At 41.3% G+C, this 13,166-nt stretch overlaps 1 long non-coding RNA gene across 1 annotated transcript; it reads right to left on the bottom strand.

Moving 5' to 3' along the window:
• Positions 1–5,888: 5,888 nt before the first annotated feature.
• On the bottom strand, positions 5,889–12,749 carry LOC134562180 (uncharacterized). Its single transcript, XR_010083101.1, has 3 exons — positions 12,675–12,749; positions 7,450–7,621; positions 5,889–7,001 (listed from the first exon to the last, which is right to left on the bottom strand). It is a non-coding gene; the product is annotated as an uncharacterized LOC134562180 (long non-coding RNA).
• Between the last annotated feature and the right edge of the window lie 417 nt (positions 12,750–13,166).

Raw genomic sequence — 13,166 nt, 5'->3', positions numbered from 1 at the left:
AGGGTAAGATAAACAGAAAAAAGATATCACATCCTTGAAGCTGAGGTAGCAAGATCCTCATTCACAAGTTGGGGGTGCAGGAAATATCTTTGAAAATTTTTCAGATTTCTGTGGTTACTTTTAAAGTAATACTTTTAAGGTGTTTGGCCTTTTATTATTTATAGGTATTATCTGTGCTATTTAAAGTATAGTTTCCTGAGACATAGAGTGACAAACTGAAAGCAGGACACTGGGTGGGAATGCTTGGCCATTAGCTGCATGGCATGCCCATAAAAAGGCAAAGGAAAACCAGTAGTTTTGGCCTCTTTTGCTAAATTTAGTAATTTGAAAGTATTCAATATTGAATTTATGATAACAAATCAGATACCCAAATTATTTACAATGGTTATGAAACCTAGATAGGTATGTTTTAGCTTGGTATCAACCTAACTCTCAAAACTGTCTGAAGAAAAGATATCTTTTACAATGTGTCAGTTTGAAAAGTAGTCCCCCAAACCTATAAAGAGAATGGCCTCTCCTCCCTTAGATGGGGTCCTCTGGCTTGACCAGGTATTTTAAGGATATCCTCAGAAAACCCTTGAGTACTACGAAATGCCCAGCCTATTTACCTTTGATAAGAACAACAAGAAATGCAAAGAGAATTGTTTGTTCTAGGGGAGAAGCAGAGCTGGATGATCTGAAGGGTTTTATAGCCAGCTGTGTGTACGGAGCATCCTGAATTCCACAGTAGCCCCATTTGACAAGGATGGAGATTTCTTCTTTCCCAGCACTGAACACTTAATCCTGCTACCTGTAGCTTCTTTCATCCGCAGCAACCACACTTGGCCCCTCAGTAACCTTTTTAGGAAGTATATTCTTAAAAGAGTGTGGTGGTCCCAATAATTCTATTATATCCAGGCATCTTGGATTTTTTATTGTTTGGGGTTTTTTGGTAGTTAAATTACTTACTTTGAAAGAAATAAGTATGTTAGGTTAAAACATAAGTGTTAAGCTTGGGTTTAACCTGCTTATGTTCAAAGTGATGGCAGGGGCGGAATTTCAAAGATACTGTCCTGAGATTTAAAGGAGTTGCCTTGGACTTCTGTGGGAACAGACGCAGAGGAAAAGAGCACTTTTGAATGGTTTGGTATCCCGGGAGCACACTAAAGTATAAAAATGAGCTTTGAGGAAATTGCTATGTCCTGAAACGCAGTCATTATTTCAAAGCAAGTAACATGAAAGAGTCACAAGGAGATGGCTGAGTGCTAAGTCATGAAGGTAACATGCACATGTCACCTTGAGGGAAAACAGATTCTGTCAGAAAAGATCTTTGCCTTTCTTTCTGACTTGTCATAAAGATGTGAGGTATAAACAAAGAGTAATCAAAAGGGACTTAAATCAGGAATAAACTGATATATGACTCTTCATGAAATATTCCTATCTTCACAGCTATTGTGCTCTTTATCTAATTTCCCTGGTTATCTGATCAGAGCTGTTTATTTCACTGTTGAATTATTGCTGAAGTCTGAGAGGCTGCTGCTTTAAACAATGGAGCTGGTCAACAGTGTTAGCAATTCATTTCCATAGTATCTAGTCCTGTTTGGGGCTGCAGAGGCTGGGTTTGCCCTTGGAGTTTTCTCTCATCCCAAAGTTCAATGAGGGCAAAACATATACATTAGGGTGCTTTTGTGTGGTGAGTGCACTTGATATTGCTTTAGAATATGTATTGGCTAATGGTGGCTGTTAAATTTGAATTATAAGGCTACTAGGGTCCAGATCTAGTTGAAAGTGTCCCTGCCCTTGGCAAGAGGATTTGACAAGTTGGCCTCCAAAGGTCTCTTCTAATCCAAACTCTTCTGTGATTCTATGAATAAAAAGGAGAAACTTCCAACATCAGAGTGCCTTATATGATATTCTATGCATTTTGTTTAATGGTTGTCTCCTGGTTTTAGCAGCAAGGAGTTGACAATAGGGAGTTCCTGTCTGAAGCACCATTTGCTACTGAGTTGGCTTCCCAAACTCCATCTCTAAAGCCTGTATTTACTTAAAGTTCTAAAGCAATATTTCCACAGTGACTAGGGAAGGGAGGTGCAGACAGAGCTCTCCCTTCTCGACTTTACAAAGATATGACTAAGCATTGTCACTGTTGCATCATTTAAATCCTGGGCTGTCTGAAGGTTTAAGAAATTATTTAAAACATAATTATGTTTTTACTTGGCACGTGTCACCAGTGGATGTCTGATGGTGAGGCACCTGCCTGCAAAAGGCTATGACAGGGCTGAGGCTGCATCTCCTTTCTTTTCCTGATTGCAGTTATTATATAGCATGAGGCTATTTTTTAAAAACCTGGCAGTTCTAGACAGTATTTCTAGTAATAACTAGGTGGTTCCCAAACATTACCACTCTGCAACAATACAAGAACTACTAGTGCTTGATCTGAGAATTCAACCTACTGCAGATGAGGCACACAGCAGACAGCAACAGGCATTGTAGAATAAGAGAATGGTTTGGGGAAGGGACCTCCAAGTTCCCACCCTCCTGCCACAGGCAGGGACACCTTGCACTAGACCAGGACATAGTACAAGTTGTTCTCAGTGCTGATCAGCCAGGCCAGGAGGTGTTGTCAGCAGTTTTCCAGTTGTCTGTAAGTTTGAAACAGGATATAAGAGAGACCCTTGGAAGTGCCTCTGTGTGTGTAGGACTATACAGTACTGCTATTTTTATACTTTGTTTTATCAAAGGCAAGCCCACTGTGGTTTTCATGAAACTTGAAGTGCAGATGGGCCAAGGCAGTCACTAAATACGCAGTCACTGCATACAGTGGAGCAAGTGTCAGCTGCTCAGGCCTCTGGAAGCACATTATGGGAATGCTGTTGGCCTTAGCTTGCATTCCTGGACAGTAGAGCAGGCTCTTAATCTGCTATCCCTGCTGAGGGGATGTGTACCACCTGCAGGGAGGTTTCCTCCAAAGGGAGCAGCAAACAAACTCCCAGGGAGAGGCCGAGCCCTGCCGGCAAGCTCAGCTCCCTGCCTGCCGTGCCTGGGGAGACCCACTGGGACCTCGTTTGTTGTTTTATCTCTGTTGATCTGGCACCAGAGGCGGGCTGGGAGGTCCTGTTTCTCAGTTATTCTTAGGGATTTTGACACCTGCTATAATTATCCCAGTGGTCATTTGCAGGGGGTCTAAATTCAGCATCCTTGTGCATTGTTCTAGAAGGCAGTTTCGGCTGCTTCCCTGGACACATCCAGATCTAGTGAAAATAGAGGGAAATTTCCATTAATGCTATGAGGCTGCATCCTGGTTAATCTTGGGCTGGTTTTCACACCAATTCTTTCTGGAGGAAACGATCAGTGATAATGAGTGCTGATCTGTAATCAACTTTACACGCTACCTACCCTGTGCTGTCCTCCACCTTTTCTAGTTTTGGACAAAAATAAGGTTTTAAATACTAACAGTAGAGGAGGTTTAACTGGGTTTCCTTTGCAGATGGAGAGCTCTAAATTGGATAATAATAGTTTAATTTCTAAGTCTTATTCCTCAAAGAAGCCAAAATTCCTGAAGTTTGCATCAAGAATATTTCAATGTGTTCAAATTAAAACAAAATAGCTCCCGACTCTTGTTTGCGTGGAAGGAGAGTTATTTCTACATGCTGTGAGCTAAGAGAGATGGCACACTACCTATAAAATGACATCTTTGGGAATTACCAAGTAATATCACTTGTTTTTCATCCTGAACATTATACAGTACAAATAGGAAATAAAGTATTATTATTGGCAGTGAGAGACGACGAGCCTTGGTTTTTTGCTTGTACACAAATTGTTTCCACGTTTCATTAGCCTCTGGAGGTATTCTGCTTCTTTCCTCTCCTTTGGGACAAAAAGAGGAACTTGAGCACAAAGTGTAACCCCTTCCACACCATCGTCTCTCTGACTGCAGAAACCCTTGCAGAAATTTAAAGAACTATTGTAATTTATCTGACTGTTGCTTTACTTTATATTTGTGCAGGATTTAGAAAAACATCAGGCAGGATGGAGATAATTGCAAGTGAATAATTACAAAGAATAGAAAGGGATAGATGGGTAATTACAAAGCTTCTCTTAGGGACAATATTGCTTGTCATTAAATTTGATGGACTGATTCTCTTTAGCATAAACAGGCAAACCTGCCTTCCTCAACACTTAAAGTTACTTCCTAAGAAACATATATTTTGTTTAGGCATAATTAACCCTTCCTGAAAAGAATAAACATCTGGTTGGAATAAAATCCTTGGCCAAATTGCTGAGTTAAGTGTGTATTACAGAAAGTCAATCACATAAAATTTTCATTCTCTCTGACTGAGAAACAGGAAAAAAATTAACTTATTTGTTATTTTGATTTCAGAGGAGGGTGTTAATTTTCTTTTTTTTCATGATGATTCCTAAGATGGCCTGACCCCAGGTTCTTACCTCTGAGCAGTAAAAAACATTTGAGGAATCTGAACGCAGGGGTAGATCAGTATTTTAAATCTGGCTGCTTTGGACTGAAACCAAATCCAATTTACTTTCAAGACATTTCATCTGCAGTGAGTATAGCATAACAGCAAAGAAATATAACACTTCTGAGGTGCTTGTGCTTATACTTGTGCTTATATTTGTGGTTCAATCAGTTCTCTGCTCTCTTTCTGTGAAACTGATAAAAATTCTGCTGTAGGCAATTCAGGGAGTGCCTACTCCAGGGCAAGATTTGCTTGGATTGCTTGGCCTCAGTATTTAAACCGTGCTCCTCATTGCATCCCTGCTTGGTTTCCCATAGAGTCTCAGTAGGGCACTGGGCATTGAGTGGTTGCAGCCCAGCTCAGCAGGGTTACTGGGCCATGCTGCTGTCCCCAAGGGACTGGGGGCTGGCTTGGAGTGGTGTGGGACACCCTGCATTTGAATCCCTCACAAGGCCCACACAGAACAGACTCACTGGGGCTCAGGACCATGATTAGGTCACTTCAACTGTAGTGTCCTAAAGCAAGAAGACTTTCACTTTGTCTTGATGGCAGAATCCTTATGGTGGATGTCCTCGCTCACATAAATGCCCAGTCCTTGTAAATCCCAGTAATAGGAAAAGGAAGCACCCTAGCACTCTTATTTACAATAATACTAAAGACAGAAGTTAGGAAAAAAAACCCCAAAAAACACAAGAAGACAAAAATACACCTTTGGGCAAATCTGTTGCCATGCTGCCATTGCGTGATGGAGTTTCCATGGACATTCCCTTGGCAGTGCTGCCTTGTGAATAATGCACACATCCCCAGTGCCTGGCAACACCACTGCAAGGGCATGTGTTTGTGCGTGCACAGCCTCACACCGCTGCAGTCTGTGCACAAAGATAATTTTTTCCCCCTCCAGGGTCGCAAAGAGCAACTGTACAAAAGACTTTTTTTAATAGAATGTGTTCTTATCTTTCGTAAAACATGGGCCCACCCGACACTTGGACTGGTCTGTGGGCCCCACCCTTGCCCTTTTGTTTGGAGCCTGGGATCATACGATGAACTGGGTTAGTTCGTTGCTGTTTATGTTCTTCAGACCTCATCTATTTTGTTTTACAAGAATATATCACACTGCTCCTGACTTACTTGTGCTGTAGGAGGAGGATTAGTGGGTAGCAGGGAATGGGGACCAGAAAGGGGAAGGAGGATGTGATACATCTGTCATGAACTGCCAGTGTTTCCAGGCTTGGAGCTGGTGACAGTGCAATGTTGGCATTTTAAAAATTAAAAGGCTGGAGCCTGACCTTACAGTTCTAAAAATCAGGATCAACTGTACTGAAAACAGTGTCTCCTCAGAAGTGCTAAAATCATGTACTTGAAATCATATTCTCACCTTTGAACTCTCAGTTTTTCAAAGAGTCTTTATTTATTACAATCAGATGGCTTATGACATTTCAGCAGGCACCTGGAACAGGTTAAGTGTGCATCCTTGTCCTATTCCTGATGCTTCTTGCTTTGATCCATTCAATTGACCAGGCAACCCCAGTTCACAGTGGTGCTGCTTGTGGTGTTTCTGGAGCCCAGGGCCTGGCATTGAAGCTCTAACACAGATGCTGTGCTATTGATCATGTTCTGGTATTTACTACTAAGCACTTTTCCCACAGGACAATGGACTACTAAATCAATACAGTCAGACTCAGTTCCAGACACGGGGGCTGATGCAGGGCCTCTGTGGAGCCAGCTGTGACAGAGGAAGACCTGGGAGGAACCTTGTCTCCAGAGATATAACCCTGTCTGTCACAGAGGACAAATCAGCCAGCCCTACCACCCTCATGGAGAAGGGCTTTGGCTCAGAAAACAGAGGAAGGCAATGAGCCAAGGGATGGCCTTTCTCACCTTCTGGCCTCCCGTGGGTGAAGAGGAGTGAGGAAGGTAAGGCTTTTGCCCAGCTCTGGAGCAGGGTCCAGCATTGCCCCTGACACTGCTGTGTCACAGCACAGAAGTTACAGCGGGTCCTCCATTGGGCAAAGGGGTCCAGGTGAGGGACAGATTGCACTGGGAAGGAAGCTGTTGAATTAGCACAGACCTTCACCTTGGGCTGGTTTTGTCTGCTGGTTTGGGAGTCTTCTTTGCCGTGGTTTCCATCCAAATCATGTTTCAGACAATGTCACAGCACAGTGTGTTGACTGGGATGAGAGCTTGGCATGAAAACTCTCCTTTAATTCTTGCCACCCCTCTTCTGCCACTCAGCTGTGACACTGACTATCACACAGTTTTCCTGAGGGTACATGGGATGCCAGGGCAAGAGAGTGGCTTTAAGGAAGGTGGGGCACCCAGAAACTCTTGGCCTGACTGTAGATCCATAAGGCCAGTGGTGATTAATGGGGAACCTGTAATCTCAGCCTCTTCACTCCATGGTACAGGACCAGAAAGCCTTGAACAGTGGTTTTGGAGCCAGGGATTTTAGAGGTTTCTCTGGCATAAATGAGGAGTTGTACGTTGGAGGTACCGTACTCAAATCTTAGACATCACAAGTAGGGAGTCTTCTCCTGCAACATATTACAGCTAGAGCCAAGGACCCAAGAGAGCACAAAATTAGTGTGCAGAAGTGGCTGGAGAGTTCCACGGGGTGCCTGCCTTGGGCTTGGTGAAAGCTTTTTGAAGTACATACAATGTGCACAAAACATTTTATGCTCCACAGAATCCCCCGCCCCTTCTGGCATTGACACACAAAGAAAATGCTCTGTATTTTTTAGCAAGATACTGGGCAACACAGCTGATACTAGATGGCCTGCAAAAATCCTACATCCTAAACTTGATCAATTCCTATATTTTGCCAAGATATCAGATTGGTTTAATAAATAGCAAGATAAAGTACATTAAAACAGACATTAAGGCTTGTTTGCAACATGTCTGTTCCTACCACAAAAGGATTTGTAGAGTAAAATGAAATTATTTACCAGAGAGGTATAAAACTGTAAACAAAGTACTGCTGTGTCAGTCCTGTGGTTACCTGTTTCAGAGGGCATCCTTTCAACATTTGTTCCGTGCTTGATTTTGGTCTGGCAGGATAGCCATGTTAACAGTGTGCTTCCAGGTATTCATCTGGGTGGGGTGTAGAGCTGGACACCTTCCAAAATTCTGCTCAGTGCTCTATTAACACCCTGAAATCCAACTTGTGAGTGCTATAAAATAGAGGAAAATAAGAACTGGAAGGGTGGGGAGAGAGAGAGAGAGAAACCCTGCCCCTACAGGATTTGACTCTTTTAACCATAATAAAATTCTAAGTGAGGTTTCTGTGTCTTATGCAAACCCAGACTTCATATAATCGTATGACTTAAAGTTTGCTGCAGCTCAGGTGAATAGGGGTCGTGCAAGAGGATGTGATGCTTGCAGGGTAAAACTTTGTGAGTCTTCAGGCATAAGTAAAATAAAAGATGATGAAACAAAATGAGAATGTAGAGCCTGCCATATACAGTTCTTAGTATATTTATTATTTATTTGTTTATTCCCCTTTGATTCTTTCATGTTATCATACAGAAATCATCTACATCTGCCTATTGTATTGGAGATACAACTCTTTCATCTCAGTACCTCTATCCTTTGTAGGACTATGCAAAAAGCACACTGTGGGTGGAGCAGAAAGACTGGGATTTGTTTTATTAAGGGCAAACTCCTGTATATGTCTCCTTATTTGTATTTTCTTTCTTGTAAGAAATGGCAGTGAGAAACAAGAAGTGTGCCAAAAAAGAAATAATCCATTTAGAAAACAATTTACAAAGTTGAAGTATGAAAAGCAGAACTCTGCATATTTATTATCATGTGAACCAGTGGAACAATTTTCAGACATTGTGAGGGTAGAAGTGTGAAAAGCCCCACAGCCTAGATAGCACCCACTTGCCAGAGCAGGTGTGCTTAATAGGGATGACAATTACTGCTAGCCTGGGTGACACGCTGGGGATTACACTGGATATTTGAAGTAGGAGCTCTATAACCTGAACTAAAGGGAGAAGACATATAGGCTGTAACAAGTGCCTGCCCCTGGCACTGTGCACACCAGCACATCTACAGGACCTGGGTTTTTTTGCTAAGTGCAGAAGTAGCTTCTTTTCCAGTGGAACTGGATTTGTTGGACTACCTGTCAAGAAATGTACACATTGAGCAGAAGAGAGGGTAATGTAAGCAGGTAAAATTCAGGGATTTTCTGTGACGCAGTTTGTGATTCCTCTGCTATTAGTATGTTATGAATGTACTCACTTTTTAGAATCTGTCCAAATATTCTGAAGAGTAATTTCATTTTTCAATAACTTTACCACAAGCATTTCTTTCTTGCATAGGCAGGTTTATGTGTGTCAAACCACTCAGAAATGAGTGGCAGAGGAAAAAGTTCCAGACCTGCTCATGAGCAACACAGATATGTCTTACATAGAGGCTTGCTTCTGCTGTTTCTTTTCTTACATTTCTACTCATGTTTTCATAATGATGTGGGAAATTACATATGGACTATTCTATTTCTGTTTTAAAAAGAAATAAAATAAGGAAGGCTCAGTATTTTCATGAGTGCAGCATTTGGTTATCTTCTCATTTTGATACTGCAGATCTTGTCTCACAGAGCTGTCCTTTGTAGCTGTATTAACCCTGTCCTGCTACAATACCATGTGCAAATTTAGCCTATCACTAATCACAGTCTGAGTACTGGTTTGTATTTTGTCACTAAAAATTTTGTGGACAAACTGTAGTGGTTCAGAAACTGCCTTGGAGGGAGCTTAGCAGTTTGGTCAGAGCCAGTTGCCCCAATAGATGGAGAGTAGTCTCATCCAGCAGGAGCATGAGCCATGGACTTGAACCAAAAGAAAAACTGGGGTGAGATTTCAGAGGAGCAGAGCTGGGCAAATACCAGTTGCTTCTCAAGTAGCACCTTCTGGTGAGTTGCTCACAGACATGGGTATGTGATTGAAAATGAAAGAGTTAACACATCCAGAGGAGTCACCATCCCTCAGTAGGAAGTTATTATCCTTCAGCTGAGGAACCGTAGCTGTGTGTGTTCTGCTCTATTGTGGAGTTAAGGACAATGGGTTGGTTTAAATCATCATAAAGCATGCTATTTTGATAACTTACTTCTGCAGGAGCAAGCCCAGCTTTTGCACCATTTTTTAAGGAAATCTACATTTTAATAAAATTTTACCAGGCCTCTTTTGAGATGACATATCTCAGTGATTATCATAGGTGCTTTGGCTGGGTGGTCTCATCTGGAGAACTACACCCCAAATTCGAGGCTTTCAAATGCAGAGTATTTTGAATTAACCTCACAGACCTAGACAGCTAGATAGAATTTATTTCTTTGAATGGGATTTTTTATTCTTGCATGACTCTAACACAATTGATTGCATAATAAGTTAGCAAAAATGTCAATGAAGAAATGCACTTATGAATTGAATGCAAAACTATACTGAAAATGCTTTCTAAAGAGACACATATGAAAACAGGGATTTTGAATAGAGTTTTGCAGAATTATCAGCAACTGTAGCAATAACTGCTAACATTTGTGGTATGAATTATTTTTAATTATTTTTTCCCATCATGACTTTTTGTAGGTTTTTTTTTCTTCTTTATCTCACATTAAGTAGTTAATTTGCCTATGGCAAATCATATCCCAATTCCTTTGCTTATTCACTGACCTATACTATGACTTAGGATTTTCTGTCTTCTAATCATGACTTGTAAATTACATTCTAATACCCTCATATTTTCCTCATATTTTAAGAGGACTAACTATATAACCAAAACAGTCTTTTCCAGGGCTTCTCTACTGAATCTAGCATCTGTAGGTATGAAAGGAAGAGAAACAATGTCCTTAAAGTGTAAAAACAGACATGAGACCACCAAATGAACCACATCCATCCACCCACCCACCCATCCATCGTACTTCTGTTTGTGTTGTCCACAAAAAGAGAGATGGCAAACATTTCACAGGCTGCAGAAGATGAAGATTAGAAATCTATCCTCTGTGGCTCCTGCTGAGAATCATAGAATAAAGGTTCCATGTAAAAATTTTAAAAAAAAGAGGCAATTTCTGGGTAGAAATGATCTCTTGTTTGAGTGCATAGATTTCTCTTCAGATAATGGGATCTCTGGTCCTGATTTTAAGAGATGAGACAATATATTACATTGGCCAGCAGGTAACATTTTCAGGCTAGATCTGTACAAATCATTAAGGCTAGTTGATTTATAGTGAAATTTTATATTTGATTTTCCCATCATAAAATGAAGAGATTGCTGGTTGAGAAGACTTGTAGAAATCATCATTTGGGAGGACCCACTTGTATGACAGGTCAGACATGAGGTTACTAGTCTTTAAAAAGTGGCAGACTGAGTCGTATAGCTCAGACTGAAAGGAGAGGAGGCAACTGAATGAGACTGTTCTATTATTTTCCAGGAAAGCAAATATAAGCAGCTCTCTGTCTGTCTCAGTTACTGCCATACCCGGCAATTTCTATATTGCTGGCTTCTCCTTTTTCTTGTGTGGCACTGAGTTTGACTAAAAGAGATATTCTGACCTTTGGAAAGAACCCTTCTCCCACTCTGCCTTCACTCTTTCCCTTCCTTGCTGAGATGATGATGGGTGAAGGAAGTAGTCCTCTCCAGTCTGCAACTGGAGGAGCAGCACATTTCCAGTATCAGTCCCATGCAAGTATTGTTATTTTTCCTGTCATGTTTGCTGGGGTACAGCTTTTTGGTTTATTTTTCTTGCAGAAAGGCAGGAAAGCCAATCTGGAAAAATACTGCTCACATGTCATCAGTAATTACTCGGCCGTTGTGCCAGGCTTTGGCTTGCTGACAGTTTCAAGATGGAGAGTGGGTGAGACCCAGCTGCAGCCAACAAGAAGAAAGAGGGAAAAAGATCTTAATCTGCCATGGGCTTCACTTGCCCTCCCTTCTTTTCCCCTCCATCTTTCGCTCTCCTTGGGGAGTCACAGCTATTACTTCACACAATAAGCTCTCCCCATTCTTCACAGGACTGCCAGTCCCTGGTGAGTGCAGCTTTCCATCCAGTTTCTTCCACCCATTAAATGGAACATCTAAAGAAATCACTTAGCTTTGGGAGGGAAATGTCTTTTGGGAATAGATGTCTTGCTCCACCTCCAGAAAACAGAGAAGTAATTTAACCTGTAGAGTTTGTGAGAGTCACAACAAGGCTCATGATTCTGCAGATGGTTTTCAACATCTATTTTTAAACTTGGGCAGTTTCTGAAATGACATCTTTAATTTATCTGATATCTTAAAAACCATTTAGGTCATTGCCTGGAAGGCATGAACTGTGTTCAATACAACAGCTCGATATGCCAACCTCAAATAAGATATTGGATACAGAAATCAGAAATACCCAGTATTGCTTAGGTGGGAGATATGAGGGAACAGAATGTGATGCATGGAGGGTCACCAGACAGGACTCTTCTCTCCCAGACAGCACTGGAAAAATCCTGAACCAAGGTTTGCGAAGCAATCACAAGATGTGTAAAAAGAGAGTCTGGGCTGTACAGGACAGGCCTACAAACTGACCTTGTGCTATTGCCTCAGGTAACTGATGAGATTCTCAAGATTTTCAATAACCTTTTTTTTTATGGCCACACTCAAAGTTAAGCAAGAACCCTAGTGTCTATAGCTGTAGTGTTGGTCAAATGCTGTATCCTTTGCTGTGGTTCTTAACTCATTATAATGTGGTGCTGAAATCTCCTTACAAAATGTGAAAATGTAGGTGCTGGGGTAAACTTGCACATGCAGAAACTGTCATGCCCATGCTCTCAAAAACGTGACAGGGGCAGTAAAGCCAACACAGTCAGCACATCTAAGTAGTGAGTGCAGTCTGTAAGGCTGCAAATTCTTACTCTTTCCCTTCTCAAATGATTTTCCAGCAAACCTATTCCAGAAAGCTGTATAGTACAGCAAGAGAAGCTTTACCCCAAATGTTCTTTATGAATGTAGGCTAAGACCTGGGAAAAAAATTTATGCATCCTCCCCTCCTTGCCTTGGTTGGCACAGCTGTGAATAGATACACTGGTGTACTGCTATTCAGCAGTGGCTATTCCCACCCTTTTCCTTCTTTTCACTCAAATCCTTCACTCCCACAGACTTCTGCACAGCAGAAATCTTCTCCCATACTTGAAACCAATGCCAACATCCTTACTGCCTACTACAGAGCAGGTACTTAGATAAGAACTTGAAAAGTCTGCTAACAACCTGATCTTGATGCACAGATTGCAGCTTCACTTCTTCAGTCAGCTGGGTAACATCTTGCTGATTGGACTCCTCCTGCAAATACAGACACTGTGTTCAGTGTCCTCTGAAATCTGTTACAGCATTGGCATTTTTCTCTTTATCATACACTGACGTTTTCCTGAAATTCGTGGTTTACTGATGGAATCTTTGTTGATGTTGGTATTGTTTTCAATTTAAAAAATAATCACTTCTACTTTTAGGAAAAAATCTAAATAATTCAGATGACTTTTTACAAGGAGAACATCAGACAGCATCAGCTCATTGGTCCTCCTTTCTTGACAGAAACAAGACCATGTTTCTTTGTGGTGTGTGCTAAAAACTGAGTTCAAGCTGAGAAACCTTCTCTCTGGCTAAACCAACATTAAATTTTCTACCACTTGCCAACACAGATTTAGAATTTATTGATTGGCTTAAAAATCAAGAATGTGATAGGGAGATACTCTTCACTGTGCA

Source organism: Prinia subflava, chromosome 1 (assembly GCF_021018805.1).
Source record: "Prinia subflava isolate CZ2003 ecotype Zambia chromosome 1, Cam_Psub_1.2, whole genome shotgun sequence".
NCBI classification, from domain to species: Eukaryota; Metazoa; Chordata; class Aves; order Passeriformes; family Cisticolidae; genus Prinia; species Prinia subflava.
Note: the sequence above shows the minus strand (reverse complement) of the source record. Positions and strands in the feature narration are given on the sequence as shown.